Below are 23,350 nucleotides of genomic sequence, written 5' to 3'. Positions count from 1 at the left end.
TGCCAACATATTGCTTATCAACTTATCAAATGAATGACAGTCATTTCTCACAATCTATGAATCTTTTCCAGGAAAATTATGAGACATGAAATAAAAACACTTGCTAAAATACAGTAAAAAAGTCAGTGGGAAAAACTAAACAATGGAGCTGACACCCACTACTACTTAAAACTCAGTGTTATGACTAGAAAAATATTTATGTTGGTAATGTGTATATAATAAGAAAATATTTAAATTACAAGTATTTTACTTTTCATAGTACTACAGCCTCTCCCAGTAAAATAGCATGCAATTAAGTGGTTTTATTTTTATTTTTTTGTGGTGTATTATTATCTGGAGTCTATTTTTGTGTCTTGGAAGTTCCAGATGACATAATTTTCATCACTAGATTGTGCATTTAAAGCTATGATAACAGCAATATGTAGGGAGGTACTTTTTAAAAGCCATCCTGGAGTGATTATAAACATTTCATAGCTGATCAGCATCATTTTACCAAGGCATATATTGCTCTAAATGCACTCTTTCAACTTCCTTATATTTACAGAGATTGAAGAGTACCACGGGAAGGCTGTATCGCTGTATCATGTGCTGCTTGTGCTTCTAAAGTGTCCAGTGGATTTTTAATCATATGAGGTAAATACTAAATTTATTTTAATTATATTTTCAGGATGAAATGAAATACCATTTTGTGTCTTCAGACTTATTTTTTTTATAACAAGAAGGAAATTAGTTTTGTTTTATTTAATCATGCATTTAATTAAGTAGTTCCCCTGGTTTGTGAGCCCCAAAGTGACTGGGAGAAGTAATGGCATATCAACAATCCACTGTTAGGCTTCTACATTTTTCTCTATCAAACTATTATCTATGTTATATGTGATATGTTTCCAGTAGTCTGTATACCGTTTTTATTTGCTTAAAGTGATTTTTGTCCTTTTAAACACTATGGTAACGGTAACATAGTTCAATGTTCTAGTTCAAATTTATACATGAAGCATAATGGCTAAACATATTTTCTTTATTAATACTTATGACGTGGGTAACGATATTGGAGGTATATATCACTATTAATTTGAAGTGGAAAGTGAGTTATTTCTGGGCTTTTTTTTTTCTTTAGTTTTGGCAGGCAGAACATTTACGAATTCTGTATTTAAGAAAAAAAATACACCTGAAAGAATAGAAACTACTTTATAACCTTTTAGGGGCCTTTCTTGTGTGGTGTAGATAACTTTCTTTTCCTTGCAAAGACTTACTAGTTTTTCTACCTCCTCTTTCTCTGCTAGTGGTCATCAAGCATCGCAACAAGGTTTTAATTTTTTTATTATTTTTAATTTTTTTTTTCGTTTTGGTTGTCAGAGAACAAATGGAGACATTGGCAATAGCTGTTTTCTGTTCACCACCTAACATTACAGGGAGAGGAATTAGGAATTGAGGGGTGCTCAGAAAGATAAGTCTTGGCTAGTACCTGTTAAGGAAGCCCTTGTTTAATGCAACTACAGTGAGACATATGGGGCTGCTTGCATATGTCCTCATGAAGACCAAAAGTGAAGTAAAGAACATTTTCTTCTGAAAAATGGGTGTCCTAGAAAAGAAGTAGGCCTGCTTCTGGCACTCTTTTACAAGTCTATCAGACAAACAACGATGGCAAGGAAAGAATGCCTTTGTTTGTGAACAGTCTACCCAGGTATTAATGGTGGACACACACACACACACACACACTGTTGTTTTGGGGCCAAAGGAAACTGACACTTTCTTTACACAGAAATATAGATTTAATTGAAAAAAGTATGTTTCAAGGAGCAATGGAAGAAAAATTAAACAGGAACAAAATATACTGAATTGGTGAGATTTTTTTTTTTAAACAATAAAGACATCATTGACCAAATTTAAATCATGGACTGAAAGATGAGGCATATGGCTCACATTTTATGAGGCTCTCCATTATGTTGACTTAGATAATAGGGAAGGAACAGACAGTCATATAAAGAGAAGTAGGGGAAACTGCTCATTTGCTCAGCACAAAAGTGTCTATCATTCACAGGGCTCTTCCAATCAAAAAGAACATTCATTGGTACTTAAAATATAAATTTAATGTGATTTGAGGACACTGTGAAATATAATTGCTTCTTTGGATATTTCTTAGTATACTCTTTCATAGTTATTTTAGCCAGTTTAAGTAATCCTGATAAATAAACCTATATTTTCCACTTGAATTTATGGTAAGTTCTACAATCTATCCCTGATGGTGAACCCAGAGAACACTGGCTGTCTTCAGATGTACCTAAATAGTAGACAGAGAGTGATTTTATTTTTATCAGCAAAAAATGTAACACACACTATTAATTTATTAAATAAGTAAAGGTTATTTTAAAACAATATTTTATTTGATTTTGATGGGATTTTTTTTTCTTTTTTTTTTCTTTTTTATTCTTATGTTAATCCCCATACATTACATCATTAGTTTTAGAGATGGGATTTTTAAGAAACGTCAAAGCCATATGGAAACTTTTATTTTAACAAAATTTTAAAGTATAAAACAGAAACAGGATGAAAGGGCAGGTCCTGTTTCCTCTAAGTTCTTGTTCTAACAATTGAGCTCATTTTTACTTCCATTTTCAGTCCCCTCCCCCTCCCCAATACTGGCTCCTACTCCTTTGCACACAGTCAAGTCTTCAGCTAAAGTGACAAAGAGAGATTTAACATTCTCCCCCCTCCCTCGCCCTCCACAGGTACTGAACTATTTACCTATTTTTTATTGCTATTCTTAATTTCCTCTAAATCTTTGGTGAGGTTTTAAAATTTATTTTCTCTATTCTAAAGCCATCAGAGTATATTTTTAAAAAATCAGTATTAGTTAAGAGCGAAGTAAATTGAAAAGATAACGGACACATTTTTGTTGTTCAAAAAAAAGTCATAGACTCAAGTTGAGAAGGTAAGTGTCACCAGTGTGATGACAGTGTGTAATTAGAATGTGGATGACACAGAGAGGGAGAAAAACCATGAGAGACTCTTAACTATTGGAAACAAACTGGGGGTTGCTGGAGGGGAGGTGGGTGGGGGGATGGGGTAATTGTGTGATGGGCATTAATGAGGACATGGGATGTGATGAGCACTGGGTATTATACACAACTGATAAATTATTGAACACTACATCTGAAAAAAAAAAGAACGTGAATGACATTAACCTATGTTGATGTATTGAACAGAGAGGGTGCGATAAACTAGTTCAGCACTCTGAGTAGAACACCCCCAAAACACTGTGACCTGAGTCCACAAGTTGAAGAAGGACATTGATGAACCTGAGTATAACTGTCTAGAGCAAGCATGATAATGAGGGAATTTGAAAGTTTGAAAGAATTATGTATGCCTTGTTTTGAGAAGAAAAGACTAAGAAGTGTTAGAGATGATAATTTTTTGTAAATATTTGAATCAATGTCAGATGGAAGGGAGGTTAGTATTTATAGCCATGACTCTGAAGGAGGTCCTGAGCCATTTGGGTCTACTGTGGCCCAACATGGGAAAGATTTTTAAAGTAATATTAAATGGGATTCATTTAAATAAACAAAACAAACAAAAACTGTAAAAAAAAACAACAACAGAATTCTTCCCCAAACAGAATGGGCTGCTGTAAACAGGGTTAACAGTCCTGCTTCTAGAGATGTCACCTGAAGATGGTTGGCTGACCAGCTGCTTCTCATTGGGGATTTATGTACTTATCAGTGTTTGAAAAGATGACAGTTTGCATTTTTACATGGAGAAATATCCTTTACATACATCATCAGTATTTAATATTAAGTGATACTTTTTTTATGCCCTATGTTTTCTTAATTTAAGATGATTTTTATGTATAAAGAAATTTTATTTAGAAAAATGCTGGAATGGTTTTATTTTTCATTCTATCACTAAGTAGGATATGGATTTGAAGTCAACCGTTTACTCTGTTTTAGTTCATCTACAAAATAAGAAAGCTAAGCAAATGACCCCAAAATTCTTACTAGCTCCAAAAATCTATGAATTTCATCTATCTGACAGAAGTTGCAAATAGCGTGGCAGAATGTTTTTAGTGGTTACAATCTCAGGCAGGGTGCAACATTCCTAGGTTCTCACTCACTGCCTCTGTCACTTTGCTAATTTACATGAGGTCTCTGGGGCTTTGTTCACTAGTCTGTAAAAAAAGAAGGTGAAACTACTGCTTGTGGTGTGATATTGTCATGGACGCTCACGTACTAATGATGGTAAGAATGAATGGCTTAAAACCAGCCATTACAAATGACATGCTTTTCCAATTCACTGACCTTGAATTAGAGCCCAACAATTATGTAGTTACCTAGGAGCACATTTTACAGCCTAAAGTTAAATATTTTATGGGTTTTTATTTATTATTGTTTAATGATTTTGGACTATGACTGAGACATGATGTTAGCCTTTCAGTTAGACTTCTGTTCACATATTAGATAAAACCAGAGTTGTTATGTTGTTGTTGTTATTGTTGTTGTTGTTGTTTTCTGAGGAAGTCTAGATGTCGGCTATAGATACTCCCTTTTGTACTTGTCTGTATAGGTATAATGTTAGCCGGTTCAGGTAAGTGTTCTGGTTAGGTGTCTTGGCTCCTGAGAAGATGCCAAAATTATGCATGTTTTAAAACCCATGGATATGTCCTTAATTAGTAATGCCCAATGTCTGTGGTCTGTTACTCACCATACAATATATGCATCATAATTTCTGCCAACCAATATCAATCAGCAAAGTAGTTGCAAGAAATAATATTGAGGGAAGATTGCCCAAATGACATGAATCCTTTTCATTCATCAGTATAGCTTAAATTTTATCAATGGATTAAATGAGGCTATTAAGATCTTTGTATTTACTCTGTAGAAATGCTTTCACTGAACCACAGCTTGAATCAATGCAATCGACTTACACTGATTTGTGTTATCGATGCTAGAAACTCATGCTTCCATTTATGGTAGTAATGTCATTCATGGTGTGGTTTTCTTCATCCTTTATGAAGTTTCTCCATTAGGAAGATCATGGGACATACTTCCAGTCTAAGCACTCCAAATACAGGGCTTCTCCTGGAAAATTATTTTTAACTGTGGTTCCAGTAGACCATGTAAAAGATTTATTTGCAGGTGTCTGTGGGGTTCTAGGAAGCTCAAAACCAAATCTGTCGCACATATCTGGCAAGTAAAGAGGATCCAATGGCATATATGGTAGTGAAGCATAGCTGCTATGGGATCAGTCGAGGCATGGATCTCATCTCTTATTTGGCTCTGGGGTAGATTTGATCAAGTTGCGACCCCATTTTTCTTTTCAGGGTTTATATTATGACAGGGTTGTGAAGATTGAAAAAAGATAACCCTTAATATATTAATACCCATTCTTGGCAAATGTTATCTATAATCAGTACTAAAATAGAGATTTCCCAAAAGTAGTTCTTTTTCAACCACCTTTCTTGACCTATCAAAACACATATTTGTTCATGTATCCATTCAATAAACATTTATGAAGGGCCTATTATGTTCATTTATTACTCACATGTATATGAGTAAATGATACAGATGAGATCCTTATTGTCATTGAACTGACATTCTAAATGGGTGGTGTGGAGTATAGAGTCCATTAACAATAAAAATATGTAAAAGAAAACATTCATTAATAAAGTGCTAAAACAAGTTGAGAGCCTGAGGATCTACTTGGAATTGTGTTGTTAGGAAAGGCTTTAACAATGGAGGTGACATTTTAAGTAGGGACCTGAGTGATAAGAAGGAGCCACCTGATAAAATATTTCTGCAGGAAGAGCTTTCAGAGAGGAGGAAGATTGAATTCCCAGGAAGAGGAAATAATCCTCTGATTGGAGAGATTCCAGGATGTTATGGGATAGTCATCCAATGAATATTTATGCCCATAGGAACCAGTCTGTCTTCTCTTCCTTTCAAACTGGAAGGCTAAAGCTCTTCTACATGGAGGAGCTCCACCATCTTTTTTACTAACACACTCTTCTCCTTTTTATCTGATTTCCAATGGTAAGCTGACCCAGGGCTTACCCCCTAGGTAGCTCCCTCTGACCTATTATTTTCCTTGAAAACATTCAATCTGATCAATGTAAAATGTATGATTTGGGCTTAAATTTGAAGTCATGTAGCAGAGATCTCTCAGATTTCTAACCCAGGTCTTAGTTCCAGCCAAGGTGACCATAGTTCTCCATATTGACAGTTAGGTCCCAAAGACCATTAATAAAAAAGAGGAACTTTGCCCTCCTTTACCACTGTTCCTTGCAGGTAGCTCCCTTAGGAGTGACACAAAAAGCAGTACTGTTTTTTGAGAAAGGAGTCCAACAGATCTGGATTCCCCCAGACATAAGCTATTTGATTTCAAGTAGGTACTAACCTTATCCCTGGCATTATTTTATCTGTTTGGTTTTAAAATTTTTCCTCATTTATTTTGATCTCACACCAAAACAACTTAGTTAGCTATCCCAAGTCCTTTTAGGAACAAAAAAGGATGCAATACACTCTCTCAATATAAATACTTAATTTCTTATTCCTATTTACCAAATATCTCATATTCCCTATTGACTGCCTGTTTGCATCAATGAATATCACAATCTCATTACTCTGAATAAGGGACTTAAATACCTCAGGCATTCTTACGCTTACCAGTTCAGATATAATTTCAGATTGATTCTCCCAGGGATCCTGGTCCACTTTTTGTGCTTCTCTCAACCCTATCCTGGTCCTCATGCATTCCATGCATATGGTAGTTGATCATTTCATGACTCAACAGTTATCAGCAAATAGGGGAAGGGAAAGGAACTAAAATGAAGAATAACCTTTTAAAATGTTTTATGTGTTCTTTCTATGCCCATATGTATTTACAGTGATCACTGTTTTATCGGAAGACGTTAAAATGTTATTAATATGTACATTGAATTGGCTTGGCATTTGCTGCATGCCATTCCCACAGGCATGAGAGATAGCTAATCAAAATACAACTGCAGCTCAACATGCCTGCAGCGTGATCTGTTTGTCCCCAGAAAGGAGGCTTGAAATGAATTTTGGTTCCTTTTTTTTCAATCTGACAGATATAATCCCTGTCCTATGTTTAGCTCCTCATCTTCCTAGGTTACAGAAAATAATAGGAAAAAATGGTAAATCTGAGAACCTCCACACTTCTATCCTGTATACATAAAGCTCTATTAGTATTTTTGTACTCAACTATGTGAAGGCTGCATTTTTCTGAGAAAGACCCATTTTGACTCAGAATGTTAGAAATCAGTTTTGTCTACTGAGTTATCAATAGTTTCAATGGTGATGGATCTCAGTGGAAATATGATAACATCATTTTTGTATCAACATTTATGCAACAACTTTATAGCACTTGTTATGCATGAGCCAGGCACTGTTTTAAGCATTTTACGATATTTATTTAATTTCCATAATAGCCCTATGAAATGAATTTTATTATATCCTTTCTGCTGATGAAGAAACTAGAGCTGAGGGGATTAATAACATGCCCAGGATGGCACAATTGATAAATACAATATGTTATATAACAAGATATACTTAGCAACTAAGACCTGCAACAGAATTTTTGAGAACCTCTAAGCAGCAGTAACAATGACCCAGTCATTGAAGAGTGGAAAATAGTCCTTTCTGTGATCTCTCTTCAAAATATCCTGTCACTTGATAGGTTACATGAGAAGGAATAATTTCAGAGATGGCTAAAAAGTTTATAAATATTAAGTTAAGTCTGTATCTAGAAAACTGGAGAGGAAGTGATAAAGGCATCAATTTCTTTTGCTTGCAGCCTAAACAATTTTGTCACACCATCTAAATTTTCCCTTCAGAAAGGGAGATAAGTTAGATTAATCTCAGCAGGTCTCTGGTAAACCTATTTGCATTGGGTCTCCCTCTGGACTCTGATTACATTTTGCCCTACTGTTGTGTGACACTTGCATCCTTGGAATCTTTTTATGACTCTGAATTCATGCTGCACATGTGATTTACAATAGCATTAAAAAAGTGCAGCACCTAATTAATTCACCAATCAGCTGTCAGAGCCTCTGATCTTTTCCTGGTTCACCGTCAAGCTCCCTTTGGGAGCCTCAGTATTATGAAAGTGCCATTTCCATTATGCTGTATGTGGTGTTAGAGCAGAGGACTAAGTTACGCTGCTTGTTCATGGAAAATATGCCATCCTCATGAGTGCCTTGATGACTTTGTTAAAAGTACCTTCTGCCACCCCGTTCTCTTGTTCTCATGAATACTGTGGCTCCACAGTACCACAGGGTTTTCACAGTGACATAAATTAAGGGAGGGGAGATAAGCATATTCCAGTTTCATACCTGTGTTTTTTTCCCTTGAGTTTTCTATTTTATCCCATTTACTTTTTTTAAAAAAGCAAATTGAAAATCTGTCTTCTCAAATTGTGTCATCTTTGAAGACTTTCTTGACTCAAACATTCCAAAATAAGGACATTTAATACACAATGGGCATATTCATGGATACTAAGTATTTCATGGACTTACAAAATTAGAACCATGTGAACATGTTTTATGAATACTTTCAAAGAAACATAGGAAGGAAAGATATGGTGTTTGTAGAATTTTAGCATCAAATTTACTTATGATTACTATGTACTTTAATGATTGCGTGACTGACTTTTTTTGCTGAGTAATAAACTACTCCAAAACTTACTTGCTTAACACAACAATCATTTGATTATTTTGCACAGGTTGCCGGGTCAATGGGCAGTTATGGTGATCCTAGGTTTGACTGATTTCAGCTGAGCGTGCGTATGAGGTCAGCTGTGAATAGGCCAGGAGTGACAGGGATGGCGGAAGGTATTTTTAACAAAGTGATCAACACACTTATGAGGATGGCATATTTTCCATGAACAAGCAGCATAACTTAGTCCTCTGACTCACTTATTTTGCAATTTTGTGACTAAAGCACCGAGAGTGACTGGGCTGTATATCTCTATCTTACAATTGATTAGCTTGAGCAAATTTACACAGCAGATGTCAGTTTCAAGACAAAGAATGGAAGCATTGAAGCCAATGCTTAGAATTGGCTCAATGTTGCTTTTACCATAATCTGTTGACCAAAGGAAGTCACAAGGCCACCTAGATACAAGGAGTGGACAAATAGATTCTACCTCTGGACAAGAGTAGCTATGAAGTAACACTACAAAGGGAGTGAGAATTTTACAGTCTATCACATTTAACTACCTGACAGAGTTTAATGTCCTATAGACCTGACCTAGGTTTAGTTTTTACACTGTTATCTAGTCAGGCTGGTTCTCCAATCAAAAACAGTACTTCTCAATTTGACACCACAACTTAGCATCATGACGGTAGTACAATATATTCCACATCCATTCAAAATCTTTTATTTTAGGGGCACCTGGGTGACTCAGTGCGTTAAGCATCTGCTTTCAGCTCAGGTCATGATGTCAGGGTCCTGAGATTGAGCCCTGCATTGGGCTCCCTGCTCGGCGGGGAGTCTGCTTCTCCCTCTGCCCTGCTCCTATTTTCTCTCTCTTTCTTTCTCAAATGAATGAATAAAATCTTAAAAAAAACCTTTTATTTCAGATGTTTCTTTTTTTAATTGGTTTTATTGAATAGAGATATGGAAAAATATTTAAAATATGTATGAATTGTAAATTAGACTACAAAATGCATACCATTTTGCACACCATTCAGGGTAAGAAAAACATTAACATATCTTGAAGTAACCCATATATTCTTCTTTAATCCAGTCTCTTTCCTTGTCTCCTCGGAGATAACCTATCTTCTGAATTTTGTTTATCATCCTTTTGCTTTTCATTATAGTTTTGAGACTTATTTCTACCATTGTATATTTGTTATGGGTACATATCTTATTTTTTTTAATTTTACATAAATGGAATCATACTGCCTATTACCAGAGTTAGCTACCGTTTCAAATTTTGTATTTTAAAGTATATCTAGTCTATTTACATTGATTACAATGCTAATATATTTTCTTTAAATCTTCAATATTATTTTAAATTTGTTATTTGTCTACTCATTCTTGTGTCTCTTGATCTATTTCCTAATTATTTTGAATTGATTAGTTATTCTCATTTATCTTTCCCTCTATTAGTTTAATACTGATATTCTCTTTTCTAGTCTTTAATGATTATCTTAAAAATGTAATTATATGCAGGAAAACTCACTAAAGTGTGAAGTTCAATCTTCACTCTCCTTCTAAACAATATAAGAGCTTGGATTAACAACTACAATCAGCTTCCTTTAATTTTATAGCAATTTTCATGCATTTTACTTCTATTGCAATATTTAACTCAAATGACAATTTTATTTTTGTTTCATATAGATAAATAAGAATATTGCTCACTGTGTTTGCTTACCATAACTTCTTGTATCTGAGATTTTTCCATCTGAGATCTTTTTCTTTTGCCTGAAGAACTACATCTAAGATTTCATTTAGTTATTATCTATTGGTAGTGAATGCTTAGTTTTTCTTTGTCCATAAATGTCTTTATTTTTTCCTCATCACTGAAAGACATCTTGTGGAATATATGATTCTAGGTTGATAGTTATTTTGCTTTAGCACATTCTGTCTATTATTATACTGGCCTTCTAGTCTACGTTGTTGCTGTTCAGAAGTCAGTTGTCCACCTAATTGCTTTTCGTGAAGATGATCAATCTTTCCTCTCCACAGCATTTATTATTTTTTCTTTGTCTCTGCTGCCTTTGTAGTTTTACTGTGGTATGTCCAGGTATCAAGTTTTTCATATTTATTTTATCTTATTTTATTTTGATCTTAGGTTATTTAATTTTTATATTGGTGTCTTCCATCAATTCTGGAAAATTTTCAGTTATTATTTATCTATATATTACCTTTACTCATTTTTCTTTTTCCTTTCCTTCTGGGATCCAGAAGGTAAAAGTGAGCGTTCATGCTCTATTCATATTTTGGGTTCTAATGTGTTCCTAATTTTTGGTTTCTGAATTCGGTTTTCTTTAATTGGTTTAAGTTGTGACATAATTTTAGATGTACAGCAAGGTCCCAAGAATAGTAATAAGGATTTTCATGTACCTTCATCCAGATTTTCCAGCTGTTATCATTTTACCACATTTCCTTTGTCATCTCTCTCTTTCTGAAACATTTAAGGATAACTTGAGTCACAATACCTCTGAATCATGAAATACTTCTTTATATTTTTTCTAAAACAATAACATAATATTCATAACCATAGTATAATTCTAAAAATCAGGATATTAATATAGATTTGATATTAGTAATTAATATACAGGAATTATGGGTTTTTTTTTAGGATTTTATTTATTTATTTGATACAGAGAGAGCACAAGCAGGGGGAATGGCAGGCCGAGGGGGAGGAAGAAGCAGGCTCCCCTCTGAGCAGGGAGCCCGATGGGGGGCTTAATCCCAGGACCCTGGGATCATGACTGAGCCGAAGGCAGACACTTAACTGACTGAGCCACCCAGGTGCCCCTATAGGAATTGTGGTTTTTATCCATTGCTGTGATTACTCCAAAATGTAGTGGCTAGAAACAACAGATCTGGGGAATGAAGTCCTCAGTCAAAAGACATATATTGGCAAATTGGATAAAAACAAAACAAAATAAAACAGGATCCTCCAACTATAATGTTGTGTACAATAAATGCACTTTAGATATGAGGATATTCATAGATTAAAAGTCAAAGATAGTCCAATGGAATAGTAACCAAAAAGGAGTAGACAAAATAGATGATGTATCAGACAAAATAGACTTTAAGTAAAAATTGTTAAGGGAGACAAGGAAGGACATTATATAATTATAAAAAGGTCAATTCACCAAGAAGTTATAATAATTATAAAGGTAATGTGTAGCCAACATCAGAGCTCCTAAATATATGAAGCAAACATTGACAGAATTGAAGTGAGAAATAGAGAACTCTACAATAATTGTAGGAGACTTGAATACCCTACTTTCAATAATGGATAAAAAAAGAGAAAGATCAGTAAGGAAACAGAGGACTTGAATAACACTATAGTCCAATTGGATTTAATATAAATGTACAGAACACTTCACCCAACATTAGCAAAATATATATTTTTCACATGGGACATTCTCCATGATAGACCATATGTTAGGTCACAAAACAAACTTGATAAATTTTTAAATATTAAAATCATACAAAGTATCTTTCCCAATCCCAATGGAATGAAGCTAGATATCAATAGCAGAATGAAAACTAGAAAACCCACAAATATGTGGAAATTAAACAAAATTCTCTTAAACAACAAATGGGTCAAAAAAGAAATCACCTGGGAAATTAGAAAATATCCTGAGACAAATGAAAATTAAAACACAGCAGACCAGAACTTATTGAACACAATGAAAACTGTGCTAAAAGTGAATTTTATAGCTATAAATACTGGCTTTAAGAAAGAAGAAGTATCTCAAATCAGTAATCTAACTTTACACCTTAAAGAACAAGAAAAAGAAGAACAAAGAAACCCAAAGCTAGCAAAAGGAAGGAAATAATAAAGATTAGAGCAAATATAAGCAAAATAGAGAAAATGAACAAAACCAAGAATGGGTTCTTTGGAAAGATCAAGAAAATTGACAAACTTTAAGCTATACTAAGAAAAAAGGAGAGAAGATGTAAATAACTAAATTCAGAAATGAAAGAAGAGGCATTATTACTATTTTACAGAAATGGAAAGAACTATATGAGAGTACCATGAAAATTGTATGACAGGAAACTGCACAAACTTGATGAAATAGACAAATTAGAAGCACACAACCTACCAAGACTAAATCATAAAGAATTTTTTTAAAATCTGAATAGACCTAAAAGGATTGAATCATTAATCAAACCCTCACCCCGAGGAAAAAAAAAAGTCCAGGACTAGATGGCTTTACTGGTGAATTCCAGCAAACATTTAAGAAGTAACTAACACTAATCCTTCCCAACTCTCCCAAAAAGTTAAAGAGGAAGAAACTTCCAAATTCATTTTATAAAGCCAGAATTATCTAAATATCAAAGTCAAAGGCACTGCAGAAAAAGAAAACTATAGACAAATATCTCTCATGGATATTGTTGCAGAAGCTCTCAAGAAAATACCAGCAAACTGAATTCAATAGTATGATTACAGGATTGTACACCATGACCAACTAGGATTTATTTCTGGAATGCAAGGATGGTTCAACATACTAAAATCAATCAACATAATACATTAACAAAATGAAGGAAAAAAAATACATGATCATCTCAATTGACACAGAAATTTGACAAAATTAAATACTCTTCCATGATAAAAACATTCAATAAACTGGAAATAGAAGGAAACTACCTTAGTATAATAAAGGCCAAAATGAAAAACCCATGTTAACATCTTACAATGATGAACAACTGAAAGCTTTTCCTTTAACATCAGGAACAAGACAAGGATGACCACTTTTCCACTTCTATTCAGCATTATACTGTACATCCTAGCCAGTGCAATTAGGTGAGAAAAATAAGTAAAAATATTCAAATTGGAAAAATAAGAGTAAAATTATATTTGTTTACAGATTACATGATCTTATATGCAAAGAGTTCTAAAGACTATGAACACATACACACACCTGTTAGAGCTAATAAATAAATTCAGCAAAGTTGCAGGATACAATCAACATTCAAAAATTGGTTGCATTTCTATACACTGACAGTGAACAATCAGAAAAGGAAGTTAAAAAGCAATTTCATTTACAATATCATCAAAAAGAATAAAATACTCAGTCAAAGGACTGACAAAGGACTTGTACACTGAAAACTAGAAGATATTGCTGAAAGAGATTAAGTAATATACAAATAAATGGACAGACATTCTATGTTTATGTTATTTATTTTTTAAAATTTTATTTTGTTATGTTAGTCACCATACAATGTTATATTATTTAGATATCAGTACTATAAGTTTACAATTTCTGTGAAATACCTATCAAGATAACAAAAATGTTTTTTGCAAAAATAGAAAAATATATCCTAAAATTAATGTAGAATCCCAAGGGACCATGAATAGTCAAAATAGTCTTGAAAAAAAAAATTGAAAGTCTCATTCTTCCTAATTTCAAAATTTATTATAATGCTACAACAATCAAAACAGTGTGGTATTGGTATAAAGTAGACATGTGGACCAATAGACTAGAATAGAGAGTCCAGAAAGAAACCCACACATATATGGTCTAATGCTTTTTGACAAGAGTGCCCTGGCCATTCACTGGGGAAAAGACACACTTTTCAACTAATGATGTTTGGAAAACTGGATATCCGTATGCAAAAGAATGTGGTGGGATTCTGATCTTACACCATATGCAAAAAAAAAAAAAAAAAAATTCATATGGACTAAAGACCTAAACATAAGAGCTAAAACTATAAAACTCTTAAAGAAAACATAAAAACTTCACAACATTGGATTTGCCAGTGATTTGTTGGATACGACACCAAAAGCATAGCTAACAAATTAAAAATAGTAAGTTGACTACATAAAAATTAAAATCTTTTGTGTATCAAAGAATACTATTAGCATAATTGAAAGCAAGGACTAATGATGATATTTGTACAACCATGTTCATAGCAGCATTATTCACAATAGCCATAGTAGAAGCAACCCAAGTCTCCATCAACAGATGAGCTAATAAACAAAATGCAGTATGTACATACAATGGGATATTATTCAACCTTAGAATAAAAGGAAATTCTGACATATATTACAGCATGGATGAATTTTAAAGACATTATGCCAAGTAAAATAAACCAGACATAAAAGGACATCTGATTCCACTTATTAAAGAATAGTCAGATTCATAGAGACAAAATAAAATGGTGATTGTTGGGGGGTTGGGGTGGGGGAAATGGGAAGTTATTGCTTAATGGGTACAGTTTCAGTTTTGCAGATGAAAACAGTTCTGTAGATGGTAGTGATGGCAGCACAAAAATGTGAACGTACTTAATACCACTGAACTGTACACTTAGAATGGTTTAAATGGTAATTTTATGTTATGTATATAATACCAAAATTAAACAAATTGAATATAAACCAAATCAAACCTAAACCAAAACACTTACGGGTCAGGCATCAGGAGTGACTTAGTTGGATGGGTTTAGATCAGAGTATCTATGTGGTTGTTGCCAAGCAGCAGTCATTCAAAGGCTCGCTTGGGCTTGACGATCCATTTCCAAAAAATACACATGCACCTATGTTCCTCACTATGTGGACCTCATTGTAGAGTAGCTTGATGTCCTCATGATACGGTGGCTAAGTTCCTCAGAGTGAGCAATCTTAGAGAGCAGTAGGAAGCCATGATGCCTTTCCAATCTTACAAGTGGCATCCTTCTATTTCTACCACATGCTATTTTGTTAAAAGTGAGTCTGAGTATAGCCACTACTCAAGGAGAGAGGAATTAGGCTAGGAGAACATCAAAGATTTGTGGACATATCTTTAAAGCAGAACACACGTTATTCAAATTTTGCTCCTTGTCCCAGTGATTTCATTTATAGCAATAGGAAGTATAAGATCACATGTCTTTTTAGTGTCCTTTACTCTCAGTCTTTGTCTTTCATTGGCATTTCAGAAGAGTACAGCCAGTTTTTCTGTAGATTGCCTCTTGATTTGGATGTCTGATATTTCCTCATGGTTAGATTCAGTTATGCATTTTGGGAGGAATATTACAAAGGTAATATTCTCATTGCACCACACAAGGGAGCCCATGGTATTGACTTTTCTCATACTGGTGGTGTTAATTTTAATCATTTGGTTAAGTTGGTGACTGCTGGTTTCTCTAGCATATAATTACTATAGTTTTATTTGGGATTAGTAAGATGACTTTGAATTCCTGTTTTGTTTTGTTTTTTTCCTTTGTAATCAGTTTGATGCTTTGAGACTCTGGGAATATTGTCCTATTACTATTCATTGAACTTTAACCCACTTGCTTTAGCATAAATTCTTTAAAATTTCTTGCCAGATCATTAATGGATTTAAAAAATGTTTCATTTTGTGTTTTAATATATTAGGTTGTCTTCAGCATGAGAGTCAGTCAGGATCTGTTCCACCAACTGCTAGAAACCAATGCAATGTTTCCTATTTTGATACATTTTCACAGCTAATATTAAATCCTTTTCCTGCCTCTCAAAGCTTTGGCTATTGTCCCTAGGCATTCTGGTTACTACTCACTTGTTAAAAACGGGATGTACTCTCCTCTAATTATTCATATATTTTGGCTCTCCAAATTATCTTAAGCATCTTATGGATGGAGTTTATAGACTACTCTGAATGTTCCCCTAATAGTAACCCAGTAAGTTGGATCAGTATTGATAGTATATTCACAAAACAAAAAATGCCTAATGATAACATTAACTAATGATAATTATGTGCTTGCTATATTTCAACATTCTAGTTGCATTTACAAGTATTAATTCATTTAATCTTCCTAACATCTTATGAAGTGGATACCATTATTATCCTTATTTAACTGATTAGAGAGCAAATAATGACAAAGCTGTGAGTCAAATCCAGGCCGTCTGTCTCCAGAGGTGGTACTATTATTGCACACTACTGCCATGAAGAGGATTGCTTCCCGAAAAGCTATGAGATATTTGTACACCTCTATCTGAATGTGAATTCCCCACGGCAAAGAGAGGCTGGAGTTAGAGGGGAACATAGAAAACATTCCCCTTTTCCCCAAGCTGAAGAAACTGAAGCTTGAAAAAAGTCAGCTTATTTACTATTAAGGGATAAAGATGAGGCAAAATTTAGGTCTCCAGATACCCAATCAATCCAGTTCACTTTCTATCATATCATACTGTAAATGTCTGGTAAAATGAAAATAAATACCCTACATTCAACTATTTCACCAGGGGCAAATGATATAACTCTACAATGTCAATTTCAAAGTTGAATTCTAAAATGAATATGCTAGATATGCTATACATTAATTAAACATGAACTGCTTTTGCTAGCTTTCTTAGAAAATAAAAGGGCTTTGGGGGAATGATTTGGATGACCTATGCATTTTTGCACAGATAATCTGGTTAGTTCAAACTTTTTCTCTTGTCTTAAGCAAATATATTTGACATCATTTCTCCCCACTTGCTCACTTGCTTAAAAGTAGTCTTTGTAAATGCAGTTTTTGAACATGCTCTGGAAAAAGTCTTTCCTGGTTACCAAGTAAATAAAGTATGCAGCTATAAAGAGGAACCATTATGTACATATCCATTTAGCAAAATACTTAAGTTATTTTTAGTATTTAATTTTGGCATGAGAAACTGATAAACTTACAGAGTATAGTGGCAATGTTCGTTGACATAACACTTTTGATTTCCATGGATTGACTGCCTTTATTTTTTGTTATAATGATGTTTATAATATGCTGATTTTATTAATGTAATACTCGACATCTCCATATTTAGAGGCTTCTCTAAGATACTTAGAAAAGAGTGACATTCAAAATCTTAAACAAATGATCATATCATGTACTCTTATGGATCAGAAGGGGGAACCAACCATTCAGAACACAGATGAGCCAGAAACAATGCCAGACAGTGTATATCGGGTGAACTGGAGTTCTCACATACATTGAGAAGGCATGAAGATAAAGATACTCTTGCATTTTACTCTCTTATTTGTGTTGTGTTGATATTCTTGTGTTGATCTTTTCTTCTCATTATCGTATCTCCTCCTGGCAGCACAAACATACTTGAAAGGGAAATACATCATAAAAACACAGATTATAGACACAGAATGGTAATAGTTGTTATGGGTTGATTGAATTTTTGTATCTTGTGATGGAGGATATCTCAGTTTCCCTCTCTTTCCAGGCACGTGGGAGGAATATACATCTCCTATTCCCTTCCTTTTTTTTTTTTTTTTTAAGATTTTATTTATTTATCTGACAGAGAGAGACACAGCGAGAGAGGGAATACAAGCAGGGGGAGTGGGAGAGGAAGAAACAGGCTTCCCGCTGAGCAGGGAGCCCGATGCGGGGCTCGATCCCAGGACCCTGGGATCATGACCTGAGCCGAAGGCAGATGCTTAATGACTGAGCCACCCAGGCACCCCATCTTTACTTTTTTTTTAAGATTTTATTTATTTATTTGAGAGAGAGAGTATGTGTGCACACTAGTGGAGAGAGGGGCAGATGGCAGATTCCCCACTGAGCACAGAGCCCAACACAGGGCTCAATTCCTGAGATCATGACCTGAGCTGAAAACCAAGAGTCAGATGCTTAACTGACTGAACCACCTAGGCACCCCTCCATTCCTTTACTCCTGGGTTGGGCCATGTGGTTGTTAGGATCAAGGGGATATGAGAAGAAGTGATTGAATGAATCATGTCCAAGGCTAAGCATTTAATTGCAAGATCCTCCAGAGTTTCCTTTCTTGCTAAGGTGACTGAAGAGGCCTTTTACTCCAGGTGGTTTAGCACAAGATAATGGAGCCTCCATAAGCTTGGAAATCCGAGTGATTTGTAAAGCAGTCCCACATGGAATTTCCACATGGGATATGTAGCATTAGTGAGAAATAAACTTCCATTTTGGTAGGCCACTGAGACTTGGGATTGATTTGTAATGCCCTAGCTAATACATCTTCAATAGAATGGTTAATAAATATGTTTGTATTAAAGAATTAAACTCCTTCTTAAAATTATCTAAATAATTTTGAAGTTCATTAAAAAATATAGATAATATAAAAATCCTTCCAAGTTTTATCTTGACTTTTACTATATCCTTATTATCAATTCAATTAGCACATCCCCCCCCAAAATGTGATACATATCCTAACACTGATAATCCAATCTTCAAATCTGATGTTCTCACTATGAAGCTTTTGCCCCTAATTCTAAAACACTATGATTGTTGTCTCACAAGGATTTTGTAAATAAATAATTAACTGTTTCTTCCTCCTCTTTCTCCATCTTCTTTTCCTCATAAATGGATGCCTTTAATCTGCTTGAGTAGATGCTTCTTTCCCTTTTTTTTCTGGACTTTCAGGAACATGCTTTATTAGATTAAAAAAAAAAAAGCCAAAGTCATCATCTGAAGAACCAGACACATTTTGTGTTTTATAATTCTGTTAGGTCTGTAAAAAGCAACAAGATGTGGTTTTGAAGGAATTCTCCCCTCCTCATTTGAGAATAAGAGTTCATTGCCAAGTATATAACATGATCCATACAGATTGGAAATTCAGGGATCTGTTTCTATCTCTGTGGTAGTTCATTCCTTTGAGTCCCAGAAGCACTGTGAGCCCTAAACTAGACTTGTGGAATCTATCAGAAAGAAACAAAACAACCGAAATAATGTGGGCTTCAGTAGTGTCAAGAAAATGTAACTCCTATTATAAAATATATGTATAGGATTTTTGAACTTTTAGAAAATGCCAACCCAATGGTTGGTGTTTCATAAGTGAAAAAAGAGTCACAAATAATAGTCTATGAAATATATTGACTTAATGTAATTCAGTAAATTATTATTAAGGACCTGTGTCCTAAATAATATTATCCTACCTTGGGAGGAAGAAGATGAAATATACAAAGATAAAACATGTTACTGTGCTTATAGATTAGTAAAGAAAAAGAACATATACAGAAAATATTATCATGTAAGAGAAGATATGTTATCTTAGGAATGAAGTTCTATGATAATAAAATACAAAGAAAGTTTAATTAAAATAAAAAAAATCAAGCCGAGGGCTAAGTGACTTTGTATGGATCAGGTAGCCTTGGAAGACTGGACTTTTCATACAAATAAATAAAAAAGTTAAAGAATACACTGTAAGTAAAGCACATAAACCACAAAGGACTGGATATGGTATGGGGATGGTGAATTGTTAGAGGTTGGGGAGGCTGGAGAATTGAATGGATGTGTCTGTGTGGAAATGCATAAATCCAAAAATATGAATTGGAAGCTCATAATACATGAATTTGCTTTGAAGACAAATGGGAGAGGAGCCCATTATAAATTTTAGAGTGATGTAAAATGATGTAAAGACCCTTTAATTTTTGGAAAATAAGTTTTACGAGCATACCATATATTAATATGGTTATATAAATTCTCAGTGGCCTTAAATCTCTATACCAGGACAATTTTGCATCAGGGAGTAGAGAGTGGACCTGATGAACTGGATCAAGCCCTCTGAGAACTCTGGTGAACATGGTGGGTGGCTTCCACAGAACACATTTACCTTCTTTTCTTACTTTTCTTACTGGTGAGCATGGTGGAGCAGGGTGCAATCAACAGAAGTTCCCAGAGTGGTCTCACTGGGACTCAGACGGAAGCAGACAATCAGTTCTAGGCTAGTCCTGCCATTTACTAATCATGTGACCCTGGTGGAGTCAATCTCTATGCCTATTAAACTCCTTGCCTTTCCCTGCTCAAAATACACTATAACAATATACCCTGTGTGAGCAAGTTATGTCCACAGGCGACTCATCAAGGCATTATGGGAAAACTGCTAAAGAACAAGTCAGAGTGGTCCTCTTTTGTACTAACCTGTGATTGCCAAATACATCCTGTATTAGTACAGCCTTCAAAACAGACTGGTAAGCCCCTTCCAAAAAAAATTTTTTAAAAAGCTATTATTTGCTTTCCCCAAAGGATTAATATTAAGAGAATAATGCAGTACCAGTGACTACCATGGGTAGGGAAAATGTAACTCCTATTATAAAATATATGTACATGCCAGTTGGTGTGTTTGTTTTTTAAAGTCAAACAGAAGGGGCTCATTGAATAGGCAAAAGCAGAGAAAAGAAAACAACCAGGGAAGTGGAAATGTCAATGAAATAGAAATTTCAGCAGAAAACAAGACCTCAGAGTCACAACAGAAGCCCAAAGAATTTGCAAAATCATTGGAGAAAGCATTGATCTTCCTGCAGGGCTCTGGCTAGTAGGGTGGAGTAAACTTTATTTAAAGCTCAGATCTCAAAGGTGACCCCTCTGACAGAGGGATTTCATTCTGCCTTGGGGAGCTCGAAATTGCTAGAAGATGGAAGGAGGGGATAGCAAGCCCTAGTGCTATGAAACCAGCACTACATTTGTGAGTTTGGAGGATTAAATCCAGCACTACTCAGCAAACACTGTAGCTGAGTTCTCTGAATGGCAGGCTAACAAGCAACCCAATCTACCCTCTCCAATTAGGAAAGGGAAAATAGCCCATGGGTTTGCAGAGTCTTCGAGAAAACTCCAATCATATCAGCTTAGAATGATCTCTGTATGTTTTGTTTGGAGAGGTGCAACCCTAGTACTTCAGGGCAATCCTGAGGGTCTCCAATTTTCTTTTTTTTTCCCCTTTTTTTATTTCCTCATAATTTTTCTGTCAAGTGACTCTCTCAGACTTGTAATACAACTGGCTACTTAGTAGGAGCGTTCCCAGTAAATTCACTTCAGCCTTCAGCACTCCACCATGGCCTCCACAGTCGGCTGGGCTCAGCCTTTACTGCTCATGATGCCCAGTTACCCACTGACCAGACTCAGAGATAACAGGAAACTCTCGACTCTGTCTTCCTAGGGCTGCCACAGGAGCGTCTCTGCCCATCTGCCCTCTTCCTTTGGCCTTCCAGTTTAGGTTTTCTTTTTCTGTTTGTTTCACATTTTGCAGGACATCCTGATCTTGGTTTATTGGTTGGTTGGGTTTTTTTTCCCCCACACTGAACTTTCTCTTCCCTCCTATTCCCAATCCACTGATTAGCTTACAGCTTTCATAATTTCTTAACCACGTCCTGTTCTGCAGGAATTGAGGCAGAATGGGAGAAAATTAAAAGAGAATTTAAATCGGTTTTTACTGATTTCAGTGGTGTCATGTGATATAGGAGTTTTTTCACCTATGTGTGTGGTGGTGGTTTCTTTTTCTTTTTTTGGAAAAAACATTGTCGTCATTGTTAGGAGCCCCAGATGACCCTAAATGGTCACTTAGGTTGGGGCAGTTGACTTTCAGGTTCTGCCACATCTTGGATGAGTTACCTACAGTAAGTTAGTGAACACCTATAACCTCAGGGTTTTTCTTATAACATCTGATTCTTAGAATTGTTCAGATGTAATGAGATAATTTGAAGTGAAAGCCACCTTGTTGAGACACTCTAGCCATTACTATGGCTACTCCTTGTACTCATACTGCTGTTGGCCATTTTACTATTTGGAGTCTATGTTCCTTCTCAAAGGTTCCCGTTTGCCATGGGAGTGCTTTTTAGCATAAAAATTCCAATTGCTGTGTCTTAAATATGCTGCAAAAAGTAATGTGTGCTTTGCTTTGACTGAAAAGACAGGCATACAAGTTGCAAAAGGCTAGAACCATGTGGCTTGTCCTATACATGTCACAGTCTGTGTCGGTGTGCTGTGGAGTAAGATGCGGTGTGCCAAGATTTTGACAGCCTCCACCCTCAGAGTGTCTGGGGAGAGGGTGCAGTGGCCAAAGCCCCAAGGCTGGTTGCCTCTGGCCACAAGCATCGGTGTCTCTTTATCTCCCAGTTCCTATGTTATGCTGGTACCTGACAGTTGGGACACATTCACATAGTGAAACTCTGCCAACAGAAGATGAATTTGGTAGATTCTTTATACATAAAAAGTGTATGCACACATACATGCACGCATATATTTGTGTTTTTGTTCTTATTTATATTTTTTAGGTGAGGAATGATCTAAGGAGTGGATAGCATTGGGTTAAGGGTACCAAAGATTTGGAGGATGTAATCATTCTACTGTACCGTCAGGAAGAGGACAATTGGTTTTCTTTTAATTTGTTACAACGTGATGATATATGAAAACCAAAACCAAACAACGTAACAATTTAGAGAATAATTATAAACTATCCGTCAGAAGAATTTAACTGCCTCGTTCATGGGTTAGTTATTATTATTGGACTTAATATGTAAATAATAGTATGTTTCAGATTTTCATTAGGCTCATAGGATTCTCTGGACCATATGCGGTGTTTACTAAATGCTCCTTAAGTGAATGTCTACCTTATGAAAATGCATTGGCCATTTCTTAGAGCAATGAGACAAATGGGCAATGTGGAGGGTATGGCTTTAAGTTATTTTTTTTTAAGATTTATTTATTTATCTGACACACACACACACACAGAGGGTTTTAAGTTTTACTAATTTAAATCTTATGTCAAGATAATTAGCATGGAATAATGCTGTCCTGCCTCATAAAAGATCTGGAGCAACAGTAGAGGTAGAATCATAAGTTGAATGGATTATATATTGTGGTTTTTACAAAGTATCATCTGGACAGGATTTATGAAAAGTTTCCTTGCCTTCACAGAGAAACCAGTCTTCCCATCTTTATGTTTGAGAATTATTAATTACTGTCATCATTCT

At 35.1% G+C, this 23,350-nt stretch overlaps 1 long non-coding RNA gene across 1 annotated transcript in view; it reads left to right on the top strand.

Annotated features, from left to right (window-relative positions):
* The window catches only part of LOC135362734 (uncharacterized), a 910,668-nt gene that overhangs the window by 506,024 nt on the left and 381,294 nt on the right, over positions 1-23,350 (top strand). Inside the window, exon 3 of the long non-coding RNA XR_010407811.1 lies at positions 545-633. This is a non-coding gene — a long non-coding RNA (uncharacterized LOC135362734). The remainder of the gene's footprint in view (positions 1-544; positions 634-23,350) is intronic.

Source organism: Mirounga angustirostris, unplaced genomic scaffold (genome assembly GCF_029215605.1).
Source record: "Mirounga angustirostris isolate CCGP_5_RB_7025 unplaced genomic scaffold, mMirAng1.0.hap1 SCAF_15, whole genome shotgun sequence".
NCBI classification, from domain to species: Eukaryota; Metazoa; Chordata; class Mammalia; order Carnivora; family Phocidae; genus Mirounga; species Mirounga angustirostris.
Note: the sequence above shows the minus strand (reverse complement) of the source record. Positions and strands in the feature narration are given on the sequence as shown.